This window comes from Scomber japonicus, chromosome 4 (genome assembly GCF_027409825.1).
Source record: "Scomber japonicus isolate fScoJap1 chromosome 4, fScoJap1.pri, whole genome shotgun sequence".
In the NCBI taxonomy this organism is placed as follows: domain Eukaryota; kingdom Metazoa; phylum Chordata; class Actinopteri; order Scombriformes; family Scombridae; genus Scomber; species Scomber japonicus.
In genome coordinates, this window is record NC_070581.1 from 30,170,478 (window position 1) to 30,193,923 (window position 23,446).

Below are 23,446 nucleotides of genomic sequence, written 5' to 3' on the forward strand. Positions count from 1 at the left end.
AACACAACTCAACCTTTTTAGTTTAGTTAGCTGAAAAAATATGGTTAGGCCAACAACTTTAAGTTTTCATTTTTAGAGTGTACAAGTGTTGTTGTGCTTTGACGTTTTTAGTCTTTTTGCCTTCTCTGTCCACCTTGGAAGTCGGCGAGGTGACAGAAACCTCAACTCAGCTTCTCTTCTACTGTTCAAACTACAACAGGTTCACTGCTGTACGTTGCTCTGACTCTGGCCATCGTCGTGCTCTTGTTCTCCGTGGCTCTGCTGATATTCTGCAAGAAAAGATCATCTAAACCCAAAGGTGAACATCAAAAACAGTTTCTCACAAACCTAACCAACCACCAGTTTTTACTCAGCTGAAGGGACCATTTTCAGAGTATTGTTTCAAGACAAACTAGGTAGATTAATGCATAACCGATAGATAGATAGATAGATAGATAGATAGATAGATAGATAGATGTCCAGCTTAGTCCTGGATATTTGGGCACACATAAGTCTTTAGTCAGATGATCTTCAGTACTGTGCAAAAGTTTTAGGCCACCACCATTATATAAACAGAAAATACAGGAAGTATCTACAAAAATGTAACATTAATTATTAAATATTATTACTAATTAAGGTTACATTCCTTTTAGTTTCATGAGACCCGGGTTTCTGCTATTGCTCAGGTGTAAGGGGAGGTCACACTAAATACTTGACATTGAAGTCTAGGATGGTTGTAATATGCTCCCTCTTTTTTTGACCTTCTAAAACACCTTGCTGCTGTATTTTGACCTGGTTGGAGGCACGATAAATACGTTTAAATGATAACAGACTATAATGAGTTGCAATTATCAAACAGGATGTGAAAACATGGACGACTTACTCCTGGTCATATGAAAAGAGAATTGAGTGTGGAGATTATACAGAGCTTCATGAAGTTTAATTTTACTACCTGATTGATTTGTTTGTCTTAAAGTCAGGTATGAATTTGTTTCACATTTGTGCTTATCAAGCTCTGGTTAACTCTAATAACTGTCCTTTTAGCCGCTCCTATTTGTAGACTAGTAGCTAAAAGGAGGAAAATAGTTGAAAAACCAACAAAATACACAGTATTCAGTTTTCAGTCTTCTTTTTATTCATTCATCACATTCAACTCAAACATCAGAGTCAACAGGATGACTGTGTGATGTGATGAAATGTTTTTTAACCTGTCATCAGTCACATTTAGCTAATCTTAAGGAACTCAAAGAGGAACAGGCAAAAGTGTTTACTTCCTCTTTTGACAAATGTTTTAGCATGTACTTATTCTTCTGAACCTCGTGTTTTTCAGAACAACCTGAGGAAACAGAGTATGCTAATTTCACAGAGGTGAGTTTAAATTAATTCAACTTTATGGTTGAGTGCTTCTTAAAAGGAGTAAGAAGACCACAACCTGTGTGTTCCTTGGCATGTGTGTTAGTGCTTGTGGCTCATTCCAACATCAGATCAATGAATGATGCTACCTCCCGAGTGTCGGACTCAGTCATTCTGCTTTGTACAGCCATGCATGCTAAAATCCCTCTCAGTGTATGAGAGCCATTTCTGCATATTTAGTTTGATTATTGTTATGTTTAATAAGACGGCATTATGGACAATAAATAATGAATGGCTTCAAGTAAAATGTTTATATGATGAGGTCCTCCTCCCAGGAAATGACAGATAGAGGAGCGAGGGACAGGTGTTGTTGATGAGACAGGGGAGAGCCGTATCTCAGGTTTTGTTGTGGAGACAGTTCCATCTACAGTATAATAAAACCTCTGTTCGATCCAAGCCAGACAGTGATAGTTTTATTGGAGCGCGTCAGCACCGTAGGTCTCCTCTGAATTAAGGAAGGCGACCTAAACCCAAAGAAAGACCGCCACACTTTGTAAGCATAGTTAGTACAAGTGTGGGGTCAAGCATGGACCTTGACGTCACAGTAAAGGCAGAAAGACATACTGTCTCTCTCCTTGAGATGGTGAAGGCAACTGTGGTGTTTTGGGGAAAGCAGTGAGTCACTTTGATAACGGCGGCGCAGCATTGCTGTGGCACCCAACGTCAAAGGAGATCACTGTCTGACTCCCTAAACCTACGGATGGGTAACTGTGTTTCCTCGTTTGTAGAATAATGAACCAATAAGCTAATTCCATTACTGTAGATGCATTGAATATGACCATTTATGGGCATCGAGTTTTCATGGTACTATCTGTGAAGGCTTAAAGACGAGTTTCCTCAGAATCGTGGTGGCATCATTCATTACTTTGATTTTACTCTGCCTTTTCCTTCCTTCCTTCCTTCGTTCCTTCCTTCCTTCCTTCCTTCCCCTGCTGTATACGGTGGTTGCTCTCTGCTTGTCCCACCTCAGCTTCACCACTTTTTAGGTTTCCTTGTTCCAAACAACTGACAAAAGTGGCTTTAGCACAAGATGGTAATTTGCGAAGTCCGTCACAGCTTTAGGGCTCCGTCGGTTATTTAAAGAAAAGAAAATGTAATCAATTACTAACTGAAGTAGAAGGTTTAAGTTGCTATTAAGACTAAAACAGTCTATAACATATTAAACTTGAGCTCTTTCTTTTCTTCCAGACTGAAGGCGACTCCAGTGATGTCGTCTACACTCAAGTAGATTTCTCCAACAGACCTGCCGCCTCACACAGCAGCGCCCCCAGTGTTCAGGTCGATAATGTTATCTACTCTGCACCTCGGTAACGCCTTGATGCCAAAGAAGTTTCATGGTCCCTGTAACCAACTAGCACTTCACCTCAGCAGTAGTTTTAATGCTGTCGACATCTTGTTTCCTCCCTCAGTGACAAGCAGGTTTTGGTTTGGATGAGTGTCACTCACACAGGAAACAGTTTTTAACGTATGATAAGAAGTCATTAACAACAACAGCATGCTACAAGTTAAGACTTACTTTTACTACTCCAGTTAACCTAAAAGAAGCTTGAAGAGTAAGAATAGATTTTAGTGTATGTGAATGATAGTGATGCATTGAACACCTTCAACTAAAAAGTAAGAACATGTAATTAATCCTCAGCTGATGAAAAGCAGAAGAACAAAACATGGTGGAAATCCATTTTGAATGCGATGGCGTAAAATCAGAAGAAACTGCTCTAGGCTCTCTTTTCATTCCATAAAGAAGCTGAACTAAGTACATGATGCATGAATGTTTCTGCTTACATTTTCAATTTTATGACGTATATTTGGTGTATCTTCTCCTGTCAGTCACCACTTTTAAATCCGTCCTAAAGACATACTTTAATTCAAGCGCCTTTGTTTCCCCTTAATGTTTAATATAGTGATGAAATTGTTTTAATTGTCTTTGTTATCGCAGATTTTTTATTTTTTTTTGGTTTTATAAACTTTGTCCTAAATTTCTCTGTAAAGCACTTTGGTCATCAACACCTGTTGTTTTTAAATGTGCCTTGCAAATAAATTTGACTTGATTTACTTCGCCAACCTTTTAACATATCATTCACACAATGTGGATCATCAGAAATGATGATTATTTTAATGGTCCCAAAACTCCAGAGAAGTGTTTGGAGCTCTGGGAACCAAACAGCTTAATGTGCAATTTAGCGACTCCTGCACACTTGTACTTAAGAGTTTCTGGCTCACATGTAGACATGGACACATACGGGACAGCAGCACATTCGTAACTATTTCAACAAACGAAGGATCAATGTTTCTGAGTGTGCTGCTTTCCCATTGTAAGGCTGCAACTTAACAATTGAATTAATGATTCTGCTTATTATTTCCTTATTGTGCCTGTAAATGTCAGAGAACAGTTAGAAATGTGCGTTATAATGTCTAGGATCCCATGTTGATGTCTTAAAGTGTCTTGTTGTGTTTGATCAACAGTCCAAAATCCAAAGAGATTTAGTTTACGTTCATATATAACACTGAAAAGCATCAAGTCATAACATCAGCAGAAGCAGCAACCAGCATGTTTGTTATCTTTGCTTAACAAAATGACTTAAATGATTATGTCATGATGAAATTAGCTGCACTAACTGTTGCAGCTCTAAAACCTTGAATATATTTGCAGACCTGCAGTATGAATAGAGACTGAGGGGAGGAGGGGCAAAGCTGTTTGTGTTTGTTAGGAGGAGGGACTCCATCATATAGAGAAGTGAACGAGAAGTTCCTGGTTTTAAGACAGAAGAGAGGATTAAACCATCAGAGCATCAACATGAAAGTTCATCACACTTTGATCTGCCTTTTCATCTTCAGTGAGTATATTCACTTCCTATTTCTGCCTCTTTATTATGTTATATTCTTTATTTAAAGTTGGTGAGTGATACATAGCCGCACATTTTTCTGTGGTTAAACATGATGAACAGAGTCACTTTCAAATGTAAATCATTAGCAGCACTTGTTGTAACATTGAAGATTTTACACACTGAGAATTTTAAAGTTACTGACTTTTTATATTTTTGAATGTAAACAGGTTTTACTTGAGTTAATTTGGCAGTTTGTAACTGAAAGTCTTTATTACAGTGACGGTAGAAAATAGACAGAAAGTGAGTGATGTGTTGGGGGGAAGTCTGCTGCTGGACTCAAACCACGGTTGTTGTGGTTGTTATTTGGCGCCTTGGCCTTTAGACTACCGGGTCTCAACTCTTGTTCTAACGGTTTGTTTTCTATGAAGCAGAATTCAGTTTCTCTTTGTTGTATTTTTCCCCATATTCATAACAAAGTGTGCGTTCGTCGGCTTCAGTCTGACTGTTTCAGCTTAACTGCTTTTGAAACTACCTTTCTGGTATATTTTATAAAAAACTATTACTTCCTGCTGAGGACCAGAGGAACATGAGTAGCATATGACTAGCAACTTTTGTTCATTTGATGGTTATTGAACCAAGTTCCCCTTTTTGGAGCTAAGAAAAAGAACAGTGAAATAACTTCTCAGAAAAATAACTTCTCAGAAAAATAATTTACTGTGTTTCGTAAGGATACTTTGTGATTCATAAATGTTTCTGTAAATAATAGTGAATGTTTAACGTGCAATTAGCAGCAATGAATAAGATTGCTGTCTGTTTCAAAGCAAGAGAGAAAGTGTTACTACAATATGAGATCTCATGTTCATTTAATGTCAAAGAAAATGTTGAGAAGATAAAAGTAAAACAGCAAAGATTCAAAATAAATGACATGGAAATAAAATATGTTGACTTGAGATTAGGGATTCTTCCTCTTTGTATTGAAACAGGGTGTGTTTGAAACTGATTATTCATTTCATTTGGTTCTATATTCTAATTTTTACCTCTGTGTGAAAGTGTTAAAGAGAAATGAACAAATGAACATAATTTTGCTATTTGATACACAAACCACCTGAAACGAAAAGGAGCGTTTCCTTTTTTTATTTATTATTAAAACATTTAAATTGAATCAAATGTTTGGAAAAATGTGAGAATTTATGCAGCATCCATCGAGTCCTTCCTGACAGAGACTAAATCAAGTCAAATCACAGACAGGTTGAACTAGGCAGCTCCCAGTGTGACTGGATCAGAGTAAATGTTAATTAGTTAACACTAATACACACACAGACCATTCTTATAATACAAAACTACTAACTACATAAAATCCAAAAAACAAAGTAACAAATGTATTATAAAAGCTGTAGTTAGTGGGAGTGTATTATGTTGCTGAAATAGAAGGAGAGTGATTATACAGTAAAGTTTATTTTTATAACACAAGTCCTTCCTGACAGAGACTAAATCAAATCAAACCACAGACTGGTTGAACTGGGCAGCTCCCAGTGTGACTCTGGATCAGTGTAAATGTGAAATATTGACTGTTTTTTTTTTCCCAGCAGTGCTGCAGGATGGAAACATTGGTCTCATCAATGCAGAAATCCCCATTTTTAGAGAAACTGAAGGACAAAATATCACAGTTCCATGTAACTTTACCAGGACTGGAGACTGGATAAACTTCTTTACAGAGACTGGAGACAGGAAGTACTTGTGTAAACACAAATCTGAAGAAAGAACCAGTCTTAAATTGTTTAATGACTGTGGTAAAACAGAACGCATTCTTGAAATGGATGGTGTCAGGGCTCAAAGAGACAGATACAGCATGAGATATGAAATCACAGGTAAAAGAAGTCGTCTGTATGTGACCATCACACATCTGACCAAATCTGACTCTGGACGTTACGGCTGTGGTTTGGACATACCTTTGTCAATAGATCCATTCCAGAAGTTTAAGATCACCGTCACAAATGGTGAGTTTCTACTGAAAGTCATGAAAATGTTTCTTCATGTTTCTGGAGGCCAGAGGAAAGTTTTCACATGTTTCTGACTACAGCTGATATTTTAATAATTTGATATTTGGTCTAACTAATCACTGTGAAGATTGATACATTTAGTGTCCATTTACTGCATCAATATACAGTTTTTAGGAATGAAAATGATAAAACTATTATTTTAATTAAACATTGTCATTTTTTAAGCAGCCAGTCAGATAAAGGAACATTTTATTTATCTCATCAAGATTTGCACAGCTCCATCTACTTCAAAACCAAAGTTGACTCTCAGTCAGACCTTTTTTAACTTGTTTCCCATCAGCTTCCACTAAAACCACCAACCAGTCTGAACAGGAGCAAACTGAGAAAAAAAGAGATTCAGGTACATTTACCTTTAACTTTAATAAACAAAAACCCAAATATGTTTCATACTTTAGGTTCCTCAAAGTAGCCACTGTTTGTCTTGATGACAGTTTTGCACAATAATTATTAATATTATAGTCAACTTCATGAGGTCTTCACCTGGAATGATTTACTATTAACAGGTTTCTATTAATGTGTTTGAGACCATCAGTTGTGTTGTGTCAAGGCAGTGTTGGTATGCAGATAATAGCTCTATTCAACTATTGTAGTAATCCATACTATGACAGAAACTAGTCAACTAAGAAGAAGAAACAATAGTCTTTGTTTTAAACTTTGTTTTAAACTTTTTGACTGGTACTGTATATGTAATGACAAACTAAACAATGGAGAGTCGTTGTAGACCACAAACCTGTTCTACTGTTCAAACTACAACAGGTTCGCTGCTGTATGTGGGTCTGACTCTGGTCATCATCGTGCTCCTGTTCTGCATGGCTGTGCTGATACACAAGAAAAGAGCCTCTAAACCAGAAGGTGAACATCTAAAACCATTTCTAACAAACCACCTGTTCATGTGCCTCAAACAAGCAGTTTGTACTCAGCTGGTCCATTTTCAAGAAATATAATGGTCCATAATGGTCCAGGCAGAGACAGTGTGTCTTCACAATAGTTTAAATTTCACCACATTATCTTTAGGAGGACTTTTACAAGGAAAATAGATTTTGAGTTCCTGATAAATTTGGATTAGTCCATGTTGGTTGGTGTCTGTGTCAGTCTGTGTTTTCATTTACTACAAACTGTCCAACTGCCAAATTAACATAAATAAAGCCATTTGCTTCACATTTGTGCTGAAAACACTGTTACACTCCAGCTAATATAATAACTACCTTTTAACTATTCCTATTTGTGGACTAGTGGTTAAAAGGAGCAAATGGCTGAAAAAAACAACAACATATTTTTAACCAACTAACATTTTAACCATTCATCACATTCAAATCAAACATCGGAGTCAACAGGATGACGGTGTCGCTATGTGTGAAAATGTTTTTTTAACCTGTCATCAGTCTAATTTGACTAATCTTCAGATGTTTTAGCATGTACTTATTCCTCTGAACCTCATGTTTTTCAGAACATCCTGAGGAAACACAGTGTAATAATGTCACAGAGGTGAGTCTAAGTGAATTTGTGACATCTGAGCATCATTAGTGTTTGAAACCAGCTGATATCAATACAAACCAAACCCGTCCTCTTCTTCTTCTGCTGCAGGACAGCCGAGTGTACGAGGAGATCAGAGAGGGCGAAGGACAGAGCAGATCTCCTCCTGTGGAAAACTCAGTTGAAGCCTCAGATGACTACAGTGTCGTCACTGCTCCAGCACCCCGTCCTCTGAGCAAAGTAAGAACAAACTGTTGCAGCATTTTATCTCTGTAGTCAGAAGACAGTCGTGTTAACCACATCATGGAGACTTAGTTTGTTCTCCAGTGTTGAAGTTACCACAGTTGCTATAACTTCAGTGTTAACCTTCATTTTACTCAGCAGTTAACGAGCAAGACACAGACTTCACATCACATTTACTACCGGCTGACTCTGCTCTGCTTCAATCAGCAGCAGCCTCCACTCTGTCATATACACACTAAACACCAAAGGTCCAAGTACATTTACTCCAATACTGTACTTTTGTACAAATGTTGAATGTTCTTCAGAACTACTCCACTATGTTTCAGAGTGAAATATTCCACTTCACTCATTGAAAGCTTTAGTTACTTTTTTCGAATTAAGATTTTACACAAAGGGAAATGTATTAAGCTTATAAAATACAACAGTCAAAGATTAATTCAGTGGATGTATCCCATCATTGTTGGCTTATGGCCTCATAAAAAATGCAGTGCCTATATGAGGTCCTTTCTCACGTCATCAGATGTTGTTAGCAGTCACATAGTGATTTCCCCTCCACACTTCTCACGTGATTTAATTAAAAAAATCATTCCCAAAGATAAAACACATATCCAAGTGGAGGAGCTACACTAACATTATAACACCATGTCTATTCTGAATGGTAATTATAATGTAATTCCACTCCAATTCTCTCTCTATCATTTTTTTTAGTTTCACCAAATTTAAGACATACAGTACACTACCTTGCAGCACTGCACCCTCGTCTGGTGTAGGGCTGTGTGTCATTAAGACCAAATAATCGAATATTCGTTTGCGGGGTCTAAAGTCGACCTTGTTCTGTAGTCTCTTTTTTTTTCATTGAAAACTTTAATCAAGAGTTGAGCTGTGTAGTCTACTATGAAGGGTCCATTCACTATTACAGAGCAATTCTCACTTTCAGCCACTAGGAGGAGCTCTACGTTTTTGTAAACCACGTCCATCTCATTCTGAAGTAGAGTTAGACACGGAGTGAATTTTTACTGCTGCCCTTAGCTACTTTGACTCCGTAGTAAGTTAGCCTGCTAGCTATCTGACTAGAGGGAACATGATGATGGAAAAACGGCGGACTCATGTGAAAAAGCTGCTGCAGCTGTGACGGTTTCTGAGGGAGAAGGACCTGACGCTAATCACCAAACTAATACATCAATATTTGTAACAGCTCCTCAAAAGTGTGACAAAAGTCTCAGAGAGAAAACTAACGGTACGTCTCTAATTGCTCACATGATTGTAAAGGATATGCTCAGCTTGTTTATCATGGGTAGAAAAAGTGCATGCTGTTTTAGGGGTCTATAAAGCCTGTAAGATTTTTTTCTTTTAATTCACGTGTTTCTGTACATAAATGAAAACTGATTATCATTTAAATTAATACAAGATTGCGCAGTTAAAGCTTGTTGTTTGTTATGAATATTAAAAGTTATCATTATCTGTTTAGCCCCTGTGAATGTTGGCATGCAGCTAATATTTGATTAGTCGTCGGTTTTACCCACGGACTAGTCGACCCTGAAAAAATGGGCCCATGCACATCCCTCCTCTGGTGCTATTGATGGCTTTCGGGATTTTTTTTGGGGTTCCAGCTCATACCTGGGGATGGTCAATTATTTTGTTATCCTGTTATTAGATTTAGACTATAACATATAAACCTTGAGCTCTTTGTTTTCTTCCAGACTGAAGACGACTTGAATGAATTCGACTACACTGAGGTCGATTTATCCAACACAGCTGCCACCTCACTCAGCAGCGCCCCCTCTGGTCAAGTCGATAATGTTATCTACTCTACACACGCTGATGCCAAAGTAGAGTCACAGCCTCCGAACTCAACTATTACTTTACTTCAGCAGTAGCTTGGATGCTGCTGACATCCTGTTTCCTCCCTCAGTGACAAACACACAGGTTGTGGTTTGGATGAGTGTCACACACACAGGAAAGGATTTTTTTTCTCTGACATATGATAAGAAGTCATTAATAATGATAGCATGCTTCAAGTTAAGACTTTTACTACTTCAGTTAGCCTAAAAGAAGCTTAAAGAGTAAGACTAGATTTTAATGTGTGTGGATGATCTCTGTGTAGTAATGATGATCAAGGATGGATGCTTCTGCTTACATCTGCACTTTTATGACGTAGTTGGTGTTATCGCCCTTTGACTCTGTCACTTCATTAGTAGTGGCACTCCTTAAACAAAAGGTGTCATGATATAATAGTATTGATGAGAACTGTGGGTCCCACATGGATTTTTTCCGCAGTTTCCAAGGTGGTCCCACCTGTGTTTGTTCATATGGGCTTGAAGTGGGGTTATGACTGGGTTTCAGATGGGGCCCAACTGGGTGAGTTACACAGATGGGGCCCATGTTTCTGAAACAATACGGGGCCCATACAACATGCCCTGTTAATGCCCATGCCCCACTTAGGCCACTTGCATCTCTTATGGGGCTCATACAGTGAACCCATGTGGGCTTCACATGTTACTGAAACCATGTGAGACAACATTTGCCCAGTTTAAGCCCATGCCCACCCTGTACCCACATAGCCCACATTTAACCCATGTGGGGCCCACATGGACATGCTGGCTGGGATGTTAATGATACACCTATGATAACATGATTTAAATAATTCACAACCTCTTAAATCATTTCCATTTCTTTCCATTCTCACTTTGTCTGCCGCACACACAGACATGCGCACACACATACACACACTGGAGATCTTTTATTTACAGACTATCTTTCCACCTTCCCTACTCTCATATTTTAAATGTAATTCATTTGCCAGAAAAGAAACAAAATACACAAAGTTAAGGATGTTAAAGATGATTTGACTGATAGCATTTTTTCTATGGATATAACAATTAATTACAATATTGTGAATTATTTTCACCATGATGTTCATGTACTTAAAATCTGATATTGTTCTGCCTAAAATATTTTCTTTGTTTTGGACATCTGGAGAACATTTTACATGCTTTGTTTACCTTAAGTCTCAACTTCTGTTGGTCAGTCTCCCCTGACCTTCCTTGACTGGTTACTGGGGAAATAATGAATAGATTTAAATTTTGGAGGGAACATATTATGCTTTTTGTAGTTTTCTGTTATGTATATACTGTACTGCTATGCTGTTGGATATCTATGTTAAATATAGTTAAAGTTGCAAAACTTGACGTTACTGTATGAAGAAATTCTCCCTGCAGAGGCAAGGATGATAACCTGCTCTGAATTCTTTGTTGCATTTCATTTCAATAAATGTAAGATCAGTTTTTCTGCAAACTGCATCAGAGTTATGCTACTAACACCAGAATAGTTTCACAGTCTCTGGACTCAACTGTGTCAGCTTCACCTCAGCAGTAGCTTTGATAATACCGACATACTGTTTGCTCCCTCAGTGACAAAACAGGTCAATAGGTTGTGGTTTGGATGAGTATCACTCACACACAAAAGGGTTGTTTTTTTCTCTGTGACACAGAAAAAGGCTTTTTTTTTGACATATGATAACATAATAATAATGATCCAGGTTGAATGTTTCTGCTTACATTTTATGATGTGAAGTTGGTGTATCTGCTTCCATCCAAGTGCCTTTTATTCCCTTTAATTTTAAATAAAGTGATGAAATTGTTTTAAATTTGTTTGTTAGTTGTCACATTTTCTTTTTTGGATTTATAAACTTTGTCCTAAATTTCTCTGTAAAGCACTTTGGTCATCAACACCTGTTGTTTTTAAATGTGCCTTGTAAATAAATTTGACTTGATTTACTTCACCAACCTTTTAACATAATGTCATTCACACAATGTGGATCATCAGAAATGATGATTATGTTAATGGTCCCAAAACTCCAGAGAAGTGTTTGGAGCTCTGGGAACCAAACAGCTTAATGTGCAATTGAACGTCTCCTGCTTTGTACTTATGAGTTTTTGGCTCACATGTAGACATGGACACATACGGGACAGCAGCACACTCATAACTATGATGCATTTATCTCAACAAACAAAGGATCAATGTTTCCGCAAACTGCATCAGAGTTATGAGTGTGCTGCTTTCCCATTGTTAAAATATAAAACCTTTCAGGTCTGCAACTAACAATTCATTCTATTAACCATTCTGCTGTTTTCTTTTTTTGTCTATAAACTTCAGACAATACAGAAAAAATTGTGATGTCATGTCTAATTTTAAGTCCAAATCCAAAGAAATCGAGCTTAATATCATGTTTGACACTTAAAGTCAAACAGACATCATCAACAAAAACATCAAATCAAAACATTTGAGAAGCAGCAACCAGCGTGTTTGTTATCTTTGCTTAACAAAATGACTAAAATGATTATTTCATGATGAAATTAGCTGCACTAACTGTTGCAGCTCTAAAACCTTGAATGTATTTGCAGACCTGCAGTATAGAGACTGAGAAGAGGAGGGGCAGAGCTGTGTGCATGTTTGTGGTTGATAGGGGGAGGGACTCCATCATTTAGAGACGTGAACGAGAAGTTCCTGGTTTTAAGACAGAAGAGAGGATTAAACCATCAGAGCGTCAACATGAACCTGCATCACACTTTGATCTGCTTTTTCTTCTTCAGTGAGTACATTCACTTCCTATTTCTGCCTCTTTATTATGTTATATTCTTTATTTAAAGTTGGGGATTGATAATAGCCACACATTTCTGTGGTTAAACATGATGAACAGACTCCCTTTCAAATGTAAATCAGTAGCAGCACTTGTAACATTGAAGGTTTTACTCAGAGAATTTTCAGGAACCTTTTTTCATTTTTACATGCAAACAAGTTGTACTTGAGTTCATTTGACAGTTTGTAGCTGTAAGTCTTTATTTCAGCGACGACGGAGAGTAGACAGGAAACAAGGGATGTTCAACCTGCTTTTGAAACTACCTTTATGATACATTTTGCAAAAAAAAAAAAAAAAAAACGTCCTGCTGAGGACCATAGAAACACGAGTAGCAGCCAAATTAAGTCAGCATTTCAAGAAGTGTGTAAATACCACTTTTTTGTCTATTTGATGGTTGTTTAACCATTCTGTTGCCTTTTTGAAGCTGAGTAAAAAAAAATCAACCATTAAATCATTTATTGTCATGTGGAAGAACTTTAATACTATTTTTACTGCCTGCTGTGTGAAAGTGTTGAAGAGAAATGAACAAAAGAAAATGATTTGGATCAGTGACTAACCCTAAAATGTTGATTTGAATGTAGAGCTTTTTCCTTTGGCAGACATTATTTGCAGTTCAGTTGGGGACTAATTTAGGAGGTGTGTATTCAGTTAATGGCCAATATTCAATATTATTGACTCTACATGGGTTTTTATTTATCTATTTATTTGTCTGTGTTTTTATTTATTAAGGTTGTGATACAACACTTGTTACAATAAGGAGGTAAACAGTTTTGTTCAGTGGTTTATTAGTAATTCAGTATACACATGCATTTACAGTTTATGTGTATGCTTCAGTCTGACAGAAGTGGTGATCCGTATGAAAAGACAAAGAAATGATAATATCATTTGTTTATTCCTTAAATGCATCAACAACAGCAGGCAAGAAGAAGCCTGAAAGCTAAACATTTAAGGAAATGCTTCATATGAGGAAAGAAATGCTTCATGATACATGTGTTAGATCTTAAAGATACATGAAGTGTGTTTCTTGTTCAGTAACTTTCAATGTAAACATAACTTAGAGATGTAAAAGAAACACAATAATTCATAAAAAGACATCTGGGAAAATAAAAGTCAGCAGCTAAAAGAAGTTAAGTTAATGAGGACAAAGATGTAATTTCAAAACTTTAAATGATTCAAATCAAACCTTCAGAAATGTAAGAATTTATTCTGCATCCATCGATTCCTTCCTGATAGAGAAATCAAGTCAAATCACAGACTGGTTGAACTGGGCAGCTCCCAGTGTGACTCTGGATCAGTGTGAGAAAAAGAAAAAAAACCTAAACCTAAAAAATAAATATTGACTGTTGATTTTTTTTCCCAGCAGTGCTCCAGGATGGAAACATCTGTCTCGTCAAAGCAGAAATGTCCATTTTTACAAAAACTGAAGGACAAAGTATCACAGTTAAATGTAACTTTACAGAGACTGGAAGCAGGAAGTACTTCTGTAAACACAAATCTGAAGAAAACTATGATGATGAATGTCAACGCATTCTTGAAATGGATGGTGTCAGTCATCAGAGTGGCAGATACATCATGAGATATAAAACCACACATAGAGGAAGTCTTCTGTATGTGACCATCACACATCTGAACAAATCTGACTCTGGGCGTTATGGCTGTGGTTTGGACATATATTTGTCAATAGATCCATACCTGAAGTTTGAGATCATCGTCACAGATGGTGAGTTTCTACTGAAAGTCATGAAAATGTTTCTTCATGTCTCTGGAGGTCAGAGGAAAGTTTTATTATTTTTCTGACTGCAACTGATATTTTAATAATCTGATATTTGGTCTAATTAATCACTGTGAAGATTGATACAATTAGTGTCCATTTACTGTATCAATGGTTTTAGAAATGACAATGACATTTCTGACTATTTCAATTGAATGTTGCCATTGTTTTTAAAGCAGTCAGTCTGATGAAGGAACATGTTATTTCTCTCATCAGGATTTATTTTGTATCAGTGTGTTTCCTTTTTATTGTTCACAGCTCCGTCCACTTCAAAACCAAAATTAACACTCAGACCTTTTTTAACATCTTTGCCATCAGCTTCCACAACAACAACAACAACAACAACAACAACAACAACAACAACAACAACAACACAGATTTTCAGAAGAAGCTCCACAACAACATCGTCACCTAAAACCACCAACCAGTCTGAAAAGGAACGAACAGCTGGTTCAGGTACATTAACCTTTGAAGCTTTTCTTTATTAAACAAAAAACCCAAATATCTTTCATATTTTAGGTTCCTCAAAGTAGCCACTGTTTGCCTTGATGACAGCTTTGCACAATAATTTTCAATATCATAACCAGCTTCATGAGGACTTCACATGGAATGATTTTCTATTAACAAGTTTCTATTAATGTGTTTGAGACCATCAGTTGTGTCAAGGTAGTGTTGGTATGCAGCAAATAGCTCAATTCAACTATTGTAGTAATCCATACTAAGACAGAAACTGCTCATATCTGTTCTACTCTTCAAACTACAACAGGTGTGCTGCTGTATGTGGGTCTGACTCTGGTCCTCATTGTGCTCCTGTCCTCTGTGGTTGTGCTGATACTCTGCAAGAAAAGAGCCTGTAAACCCAAAGGTGAACATCTAAAACTATTTCTAACAAACCACCTGCTCATGTGCCTCAAACAAGCTTTCACATGCGGTGGCTGTGGCTCAGGAAGTAGAGTGGAAGATTGGTGGTTCGATTCCTGGCTCCTCCAGTCCACATGTGTCCTCAAATTGCTCCCTTTGCTCCGCCAACAGTGTATGAATGTGTATGAACGGTTAGGTTCCCCCTGATGTTCAGGTTGGCACGCTGTGCGGTAGCCCCTGCCGTCAGTGTATTAATGGGTGAATGAGACGTGTAATGTGAAAGTGCTTTGAGTGGTCATAATGACTAGAAAAGCACTACTGTATATAAGTACAGTCCATTTACATGCTTCAACTGTCTCACAAACTGTGCAGTTTCTACTCAGCTAGTCCATTTTCAAGACAAATAATGTTCCATAATGGTCCAGAAAGAGACACAGTGTGTCTTCACAATAGGTTAAATATCACCACATTATGTTCAGGAGGACTTTTACAAGGAAAATAGATTTTGAGTTCCTGATAAATTTGAATTAGTCCATGTTGGTTGGTGTCTGTGTCAGTCTGTGTTCATTTAACACAAACTGTCCAACTACCAAATTAACATAAATAAAGCCAGGTGTAAATTTGCTTCATATTTGTGCTGAACACACCTTTAAAGTTCGAGTTATCAAGCTTTAGATAATTATAATAACTGTCTTTCCACTGCTAGTTAGATTAGTGGCTAAAAGGAGCAAATAGCTGAACAACAAATAAAATACACAGTATTCAGTTTTCAGTCTCCTTATTATTCATTTATCACATTCAACTCAAACATCAGACATGACACATGAAAAACACAACAGCAGAATGACTGTTATTATGTGTTAAAATGTTTTTTAACCTGTCATCAATCTAATTTGACTAATCTTCAGAGTTCTTCAGAAGCTCAAAGAGGAACGGGCAAAAGTGTTTCCAGGAACGTTTTGGTCAGAAAAAGTTCAAGTGTCTCTCAGATGTTTCAGCATGTTATTCATCTGAACCTCGTGTTTTTCAGAACATCCTGAGGAAACAGAATATGTTAATGTCACAGAGGTGAGTCTAAGTGAATTTGTGACATCTGAGCATCATTAATGTTTGTGAAACCAGCTGATATCAATACAAACCAAACCTGTCCTCTTCTTCTGCTGCAGGCCAGCCGAGTGTACAATGATGTCAGAGAGGGGGACGGACAGAGCAGATCTCCTCCTGTGGAAAACTCAGTCCAAACCTCAGTTGTCTACAGCGTCGTGACTGCCGCAGCATCCCGTCCTCTGAGCAAAGTAAGAACAAACTGTGATCTGTCCGTTATGTGTATTCATAGAAAAGTCTATTACATATAAACCCTGAGCTCTTCGTTTTCTTCCAGACTGAAGACGACTGGAGTGAAGTCGTCTACACTCGGGTAGATTTTTCCAACAGAGCTGCCGCCTCACTCAGCAGCGCCCCCTGTGGTCATGTGATCTACTCTGCGCCTCGGAAACGCACTAACATCAGAATAGTTTCACAGTCTCTGGACTCAACTGTGTCAACTTCACCTCAGCAGTAGCTTTAATAATACTGACATCCTGTTTGCTCCCTCAGTGACAAACAGGTCAATAGGTTGTGGTTTGGATGAGTATCACTTACACACAAAAGGGTTGTTTTTTTTTCTCTGACACAGAAAAAGGCTTTTTTTTCTTTTTGACATATGATAACAATAATAATGATCCAGGTTGAATGTTTCTGCTCACATTTTCATGATGTGAAGTTGGTGTATCTTCTTCCATCAGTCACCACTTTTAAATCCTCTCTAAAGACCCACTTTAATACAAGCGCCTTTGTTTCCCTTTAATTTTAAATAAAGTGATGAAATTGTTTTAAATTTGTTTGTTAGTTGTCACATTTTCTTTTTTGGTTTTATAAACTTTGTCCTAAATTTTTCTGTTAAGCACTTTGGTCATCAACACCTGTTTTTAAATGTGCCTTGTAAATAAATTTGACTTGATTTACTTCACCAACCTTTTAACATAATGTCATTCACACAATGTGGATCATCAGAAATGATGATTATGTTAATGGTCCTAAAACTCCAGATAAGTGTTTGGAGCTCTGGGAACCAAACAGCTTAATGTGCAATTGAACGTCTCCTGCACACTTGTACTTATGAGTTTCTGGCTCACATGTAGACATGGACACATACGGGACAGCAGCACACTCATAACTATGATGCATTTATTTTAACAAACAAAGGATCAATATTTCTGCAAACTGCATCAGAGTTATGAGTGTGCTGCTTTCCCGTTGTTAAAATATAAAACCTTTCAGGGCTGCAACTAATAATTCATTCTGTTAACCATTCTGCTGTTTTCTTCTTCTCTTGTCTTTAAACTTCAGACAATACAGAAAAAAATGTGATGTCATGTCTAATTTTAAGTCCAAATCCAAAGAAATCGAGCTTAATATCATGTTTGACGCTTAAAGTCAAACAGACATCATCAACAAAGACATAAAATCAAAACATTTGAGAAGCAGCAACTGGCGTGTTTGTTATCTTTGCTTAACAAAATGACTAAAATGATTATTTCATGATGAAATTAGCTGCACTAATAGTTGCAGCTCTAAAACCTTGCATGTAAACTCAGACCTGCAATATAAATAGAGACTGAGAAGAGGAGGGGCAGAGCTGTTTGTGGTTGATAGGGGGAGGGACTGTATCATTTAGAGAAGTGAAGAAGAAGTTCCTGGTTTTAAGACAGAAGAGAAGATTAAACCATCAGAGCGTCAACATGAAAGTTCATCACACTCTGATCTGCTTTTTCTTCTTCAGTGAGTAAATTCATTTCCTATTTCTGCCTCTTTATTATGTTATATTCTTTATTTAAAGTTGGGGATAATAGCCACAAATTTCTGTGGTAAAACATGATGAACAGAGTCACTTTCAAATGTAAATCATTAGCAGCACTTGTTGTAACATTGAAGGGTTCACTCACTGAGAATTTTCAGGAACTGACCCTCTTTCATTTTTGCATGCAAACAAGTTGTACTTCAGTTCATTTGACAGTTTGTAGTTGTAAGTCTTTATTTCTGCTTTTGAAACTACCTTTATGATACATTTTGCAAAAAAAAAAACAAAAAAAACGTCCTGCTGAGGACCACAGAAACATGAGTAGCAGACAAATTAAATCAGCATTTCAAGAAGTGTGTAAATACCACTTTTTTTGTCTATTTGATGGTTGTTTAACCATTCTGTTGCCTTTTGAAGCTAAGTAAAAAAAATCAACCATTAAATCATTTATTGTCATGTGGAACAACTTTTATATTATTCTTTACTGCCTGCTGTGTGAAAGTGTTGAAGAGAAATGAACAAAAGAAAATAATTTGAATTATTTTCAGACTAAAATGTTGATTTGAATGTAGATCTTTTTCCATTGGCAGACATTATTTGCAGTTCAGTTGGGGACTAATTTAGGAGGTGTATATTCAGTTAATGGCCAATATTCAATATTATTGACACTACATGGGTTTTTATTTATCTATTTATTTGTTTATTAAGGTTCTGATACAACACTTGTTACAATAGGAGGTAAACAGTTTTGTTCAGTGGTTTATTAGTAATTCAATATACACATGCATTTACAGTTTATGTGTATGCTTCAGTCTGACAGAAGTGGTCATCCGTATGAAAAGACAAAGAAATGATAATATAATTAGTTTATTCCTTAAATGCATCAACAACAGCAGGCGAGAAGAAGCCTGAAAGCTAAACATTTAAGGAAATGCTTCATATGAGGAAGGAAATGCTTCATGATACATGTGTTAGACCTCAAAGATACATGAAGTGTGTTTCTTGTTCAGTAACTTTCAATGTAAACATAACTTAGACATGTAAAAGAAACACAATAATTCATAAAAAGACATCTGGGAAAATAAAAGTCAGCAGTTAAAGTAAGTAAAAGTTAATGAGGACAAAGATGTAATTTAAAAAATTTAAACTGAATCAAATCAAATCTTTGGAAAACTGTGGAAATTTATTCTGCATCCATCGAGTCCTTCCTAATAGAGAGAGAAATCAAGTCAAATCACAGACTGGTTGAACTGGGCAGCTCCCATTGTGACTCTGGATCAGTGTAAATGTGAAATATTGACCGTTGATTTTTTTTTTCCAGCAGTGATGCAGGATGGAAACATCGGTCTCATCAATGCAGAAATCCCCATTGTTACAAAAACTGAAGGACAAAATATCACAGTTGAATGTTACTTTACAGAGACTGGAAGCAAGAAGTACTTCTGTAAGGACGAATCTGAAGAAAACTATTATGAATCATATGTCCATGATGAATTCTTGAAATGGATGGTGTCAGTCAACAAAGTGGCAGATACAGCATGAAATATGAAACCAGACGTACAGAAAGTCGTCTGTATGTGACCATCGCACATCTGACCAAATCTGACTCTGGAGTTTACGGGTGTGGTTTGGACTTTTTTTTGTCAGAAGATCCATACCAGCAGTTTGAGATCATCGTCACAGATGGTGAGTTTCTACTGAAAGTCATTAAAATGTTTCTTCATGTTTCTGGAGGTCAGAGGAAAGTTTTCACATATTTATGACTGCAGCTGATATTTTAATAATCTGATATTTGGTCTAACTAATCACTGTGAAGACTGATACAGTTAGTGTCCATTTACTGTATCAGTGTTTTTAGGAATAAAAATTATAAACTGATTGTTTTTTCAGCAGCCTGTTGGCTAAAGGAACATTTTATTTTTCTCAACAGGATTTATATTGTATCAGTGTGTTTCCTTTTTATTGTTCACAGCTCTGTCCACTTCAACACCAAAGATGACTACTAGACCCTTTTTACCATCTTTACCACCAGCTTCCACAACAACACCACCAACAACACAGGGTTTCAGAAGAAGCTCCACATCTTCAACATTTTCTAAAACCACCAACCAGTCTGAACAGGAGCAAACTGAGAAAACAACAGCTGGAGGTTCAGGTACATTTACCTCTGAAACTTTACTTTAGTAAACAAAAAACCCAAATATCTCATATTAATGTTTTTGAGACCATCAGTTGTGTTGTGTGTGTGTAGAAATCCATACTATGACAGAAACTGCTTGACTAAGTAGAGAAACAATAGTCTTTGTTTTTAAGTTTATTTTAAACTTTTTGACTGGTACTGTGTATGTAATGACAAACTAAACAATAGAGAGTCGTTGTAGATCACAAACCTGTTCTACTGTTCAAACTACATCAGGTGTGCTGCTGTATGTGGGTCTGACTCTGGTCATCATCGTGCTCCTGTTCTCTGTGGTTGTGCTGATACTCTGCAAGAAAAGAGCCTGTAAACCCAAAGGTGAACATCTAAAACAATTTCTAACAAACCACCTGTTCATGTGCCTCAAACAAGCTTACACATGTGAAACATGTATTCTCACTAACTGTGCAGTTTGTACTCAGCTGGTCCATTTTCAAGAAATATAATGTTCCATAATGGTCCAGTCAGAGACACAATGTGTCTTCACAATAGGTTAAATATCACCACATTATGTTCAGGAGGACTTTTACAAGGAAAATAGATTTTGAGTTCCTGATAAATTTGAATTAGTCCATGTTGGTTGGTACCTGTGTCAGTCTGTGTTCATTTACCACAAACTGTCCAACTGCCAAATTAACATAAATAAAGTCAGATGTAAATTTGCTTCAAATTTGTTCTGAACACACCTTTATAGTTTTGGTTATCAAGCTCTAGATAAATATAATAATCTTTCTAGCTACTGCTACTTATAGATTTGTGGATAAAAGGAGCAAATAGCTGAAAAACAAACGAAAATGTTTTTTAACCCGTCATCAGTCTGGTTTGACTAATCTTCAAAAGCTCAAAGAGGAAGGGTCAGAAGTATTTCTTTCTTCTTTTGACAAATGTTTTAGCATGTACTTATTCTTCTGAATGTTTTTCAGAACATCCTGAGGGAATAGAGTGTGCTAATGTCACAGAGGTGAGTTTAAGTGAATTTGTGACATCTGAGCATCGTTAGTGTTTGTGAAACCAGCTGATATCAATACAAACCAAACCTGTCCTCTTCTTCTTCTGCTGCAGGATAGCCGAGTGTACGAGGAGATCAGAGAGGGCGACGGACTGAGCAGATCTCCTCCTGTGGAAAACCCAGTTGAAGCCTCAGATGTCTACAGCGTCGTCACTGCTACAGCATCCTGTCCTCTGAGCAAAGTAAGAAGAAACTGTGGCAGCATTTTATCTCTGTGATCAGAAACAGTCATGTTAACCACATCATGGAGACTTAGTTTTCTTCTCCAGGGTTAATTGTAGTACTGTACTTGTGTTACGAATTTTAATTACTTGTAATTTATACTGCTCCACTGCATTTGAATTTATTTAGAAAGCTTTAGTTACTTTTTAAATGGAGATTTTACACAAAGGCAAATATAATATGTTTATAAACTTCTTCGACACAAGATGACTTCTGTTTGCAAATCGCTTATAAGTTAATTACTGAACTATGATCGACCTCCAAACTAGTTGTGATGTCACATTTCACGCTCATAGGCCTGCCCACCCAGATCTTCAGTGAGCACAGAGAAACTTTCCACTTTCAGCAGATGAAGGTGAAAACAGCGCACAAACAGTGACAAAGTGCACAAACATCATTCTGCACAGTGACACCCAAATGTTCAACTCCGGGAACCAGTGGAGTGGAGGAGTTACACTAACATTATAACACCATGTCTATTCTGTAACATTATAACACCATGTCTATTCTGAATAGTAATTATCACGTAATCCAGTCAATTACCATATGAGGCAAGACACAAAAATTCACAAAATTGTTCAAAAAAGCTGTCATTATAGTTTAAAAAATAAAATAAAAACATGTTTTAGTTTAACCAAATTTAAGACAGTACACTTCCTTACAGCAAATTTAATGAATGCACCCTCCTCTGGTGCCATTGATGGCTTTCAGGATTCCCAGCTCATACCTGGGGATGGGCTTGGATAGCAGAGTCAATTATTTTGTTATCCTGTTATTAGATTCAGTCTATAAGATATAAACCTTGAGCTTGTTGTTTTCTTCCAGACTGAAGACGACTTGAATGAACTGGACTACACTGAGGTAGATTTGTCCAACAGAGCTGCCGCCTCACTCAGCAGCGCCCCCTCTGGTCAAATCGATAATGTTATCTACTCTACTCCTCAGACACACACTGATGCCAAAGTAGAGTCACAGCCTCTGTACTCAACTGTTACTTTACCTCAGCAGTAGCTTGAATGCTGTTGACATCCTGACATCTATGTTAAACATGCTTGATGTTATGAAACTTGAAATGAAAATATGTAGCAGTGCTTGATGCAAGGGCGAAGGCGAGGATGTTAACCTGCTCTGAACTCTTTGTTGCGATGCATTTATTTCAATAAATGAAGGATAAATGTTTCTGCAAACTGCCTCAGAGTTATAAGTGTGCTGTTCTCCTATTTTTGAAGTATAAAACCTTTTAGGGCTGCAAGTATGTAGCAATTCATTTTTTAAACAATTCTACTGATTATTTCTTTCTTTCGTCTATAAACGTCAGAAAATAGTTAGAAATGTGTGTTATAATTTTGTGGACACCATGGTGTTGTCTTCAAATGACTTGTTATATAATATTATTTATCATTTATTTTCATTTATGACACTGAAAAGCATCAAATCATCACATCTGAGAAGCAGCAGTTTGTTGTTTCTGTTTAACAAAATTACTTAAATGTTTATTTCATAATGAAAATAGTTGCAGCTCTAAAACCTTGCATGAAATTGCATGCAAACTCAGACCTGCAGTATAAATAGACACTGAGGGGAGGAGGGTCAGAGCTGTGTGTTTGTTAAGAGGAGGGACTCCATCATTTAGAGACGTGAGTGAGAAGTTTGTGGTTTGCCAGTGAAAACGGAAGAAAGGATTAAACCATCAGAGTGTCAAGATGAAAGTTCACACTTTGATCTGCTTTTTCTTCTTAAGTGAGTACATTCACTTACTATTTATGTCTCTTCATTATGTTATATTCTTTATTTAAAGTTCCGAGTGATATGTTTCCACGCTTTTCTGTGGTTAAACATGATGAACAGAGTCACTTTCAAATGTAAATCATTAGCAGCACTTGTAACATTGAAGGGTTTACACACTGAGAATTTT

General features: G+C 36.9%; 2 long non-coding RNA genes across 2 annotated transcripts in view; both read left to right on the top strand.

Moving 5' to 3' along the window:
- Nucleotides 1-225: 225 nt before the first annotated feature.
- Nucleotides 226-23,446, top strand: part of LOC128356997 (uncharacterized) — a 38,234-nt gene continuing 15,013 nt past the window's right edge. The window contains exons 1-2 of the long non-coding RNA XR_008321210.1: nt 226-298; nt 1,310-1,347. This is a non-coding gene — a long non-coding RNA (uncharacterized LOC128356997). The remainder of the gene's footprint in view (nt 299-1,309; nt 1,348-23,446) is intronic.
- On the top strand, nt 20,107-22,638 carry LOC128356994 (uncharacterized). Its single transcript, XR_008321208.1, has 5 exons — nt 20,107-20,258; nt 20,520-20,618; nt 21,224-21,261; nt 21,363-21,491; nt 22,357-22,638. It is a non-coding gene; the product is annotated as an uncharacterized LOC128356994 (long non-coding RNA).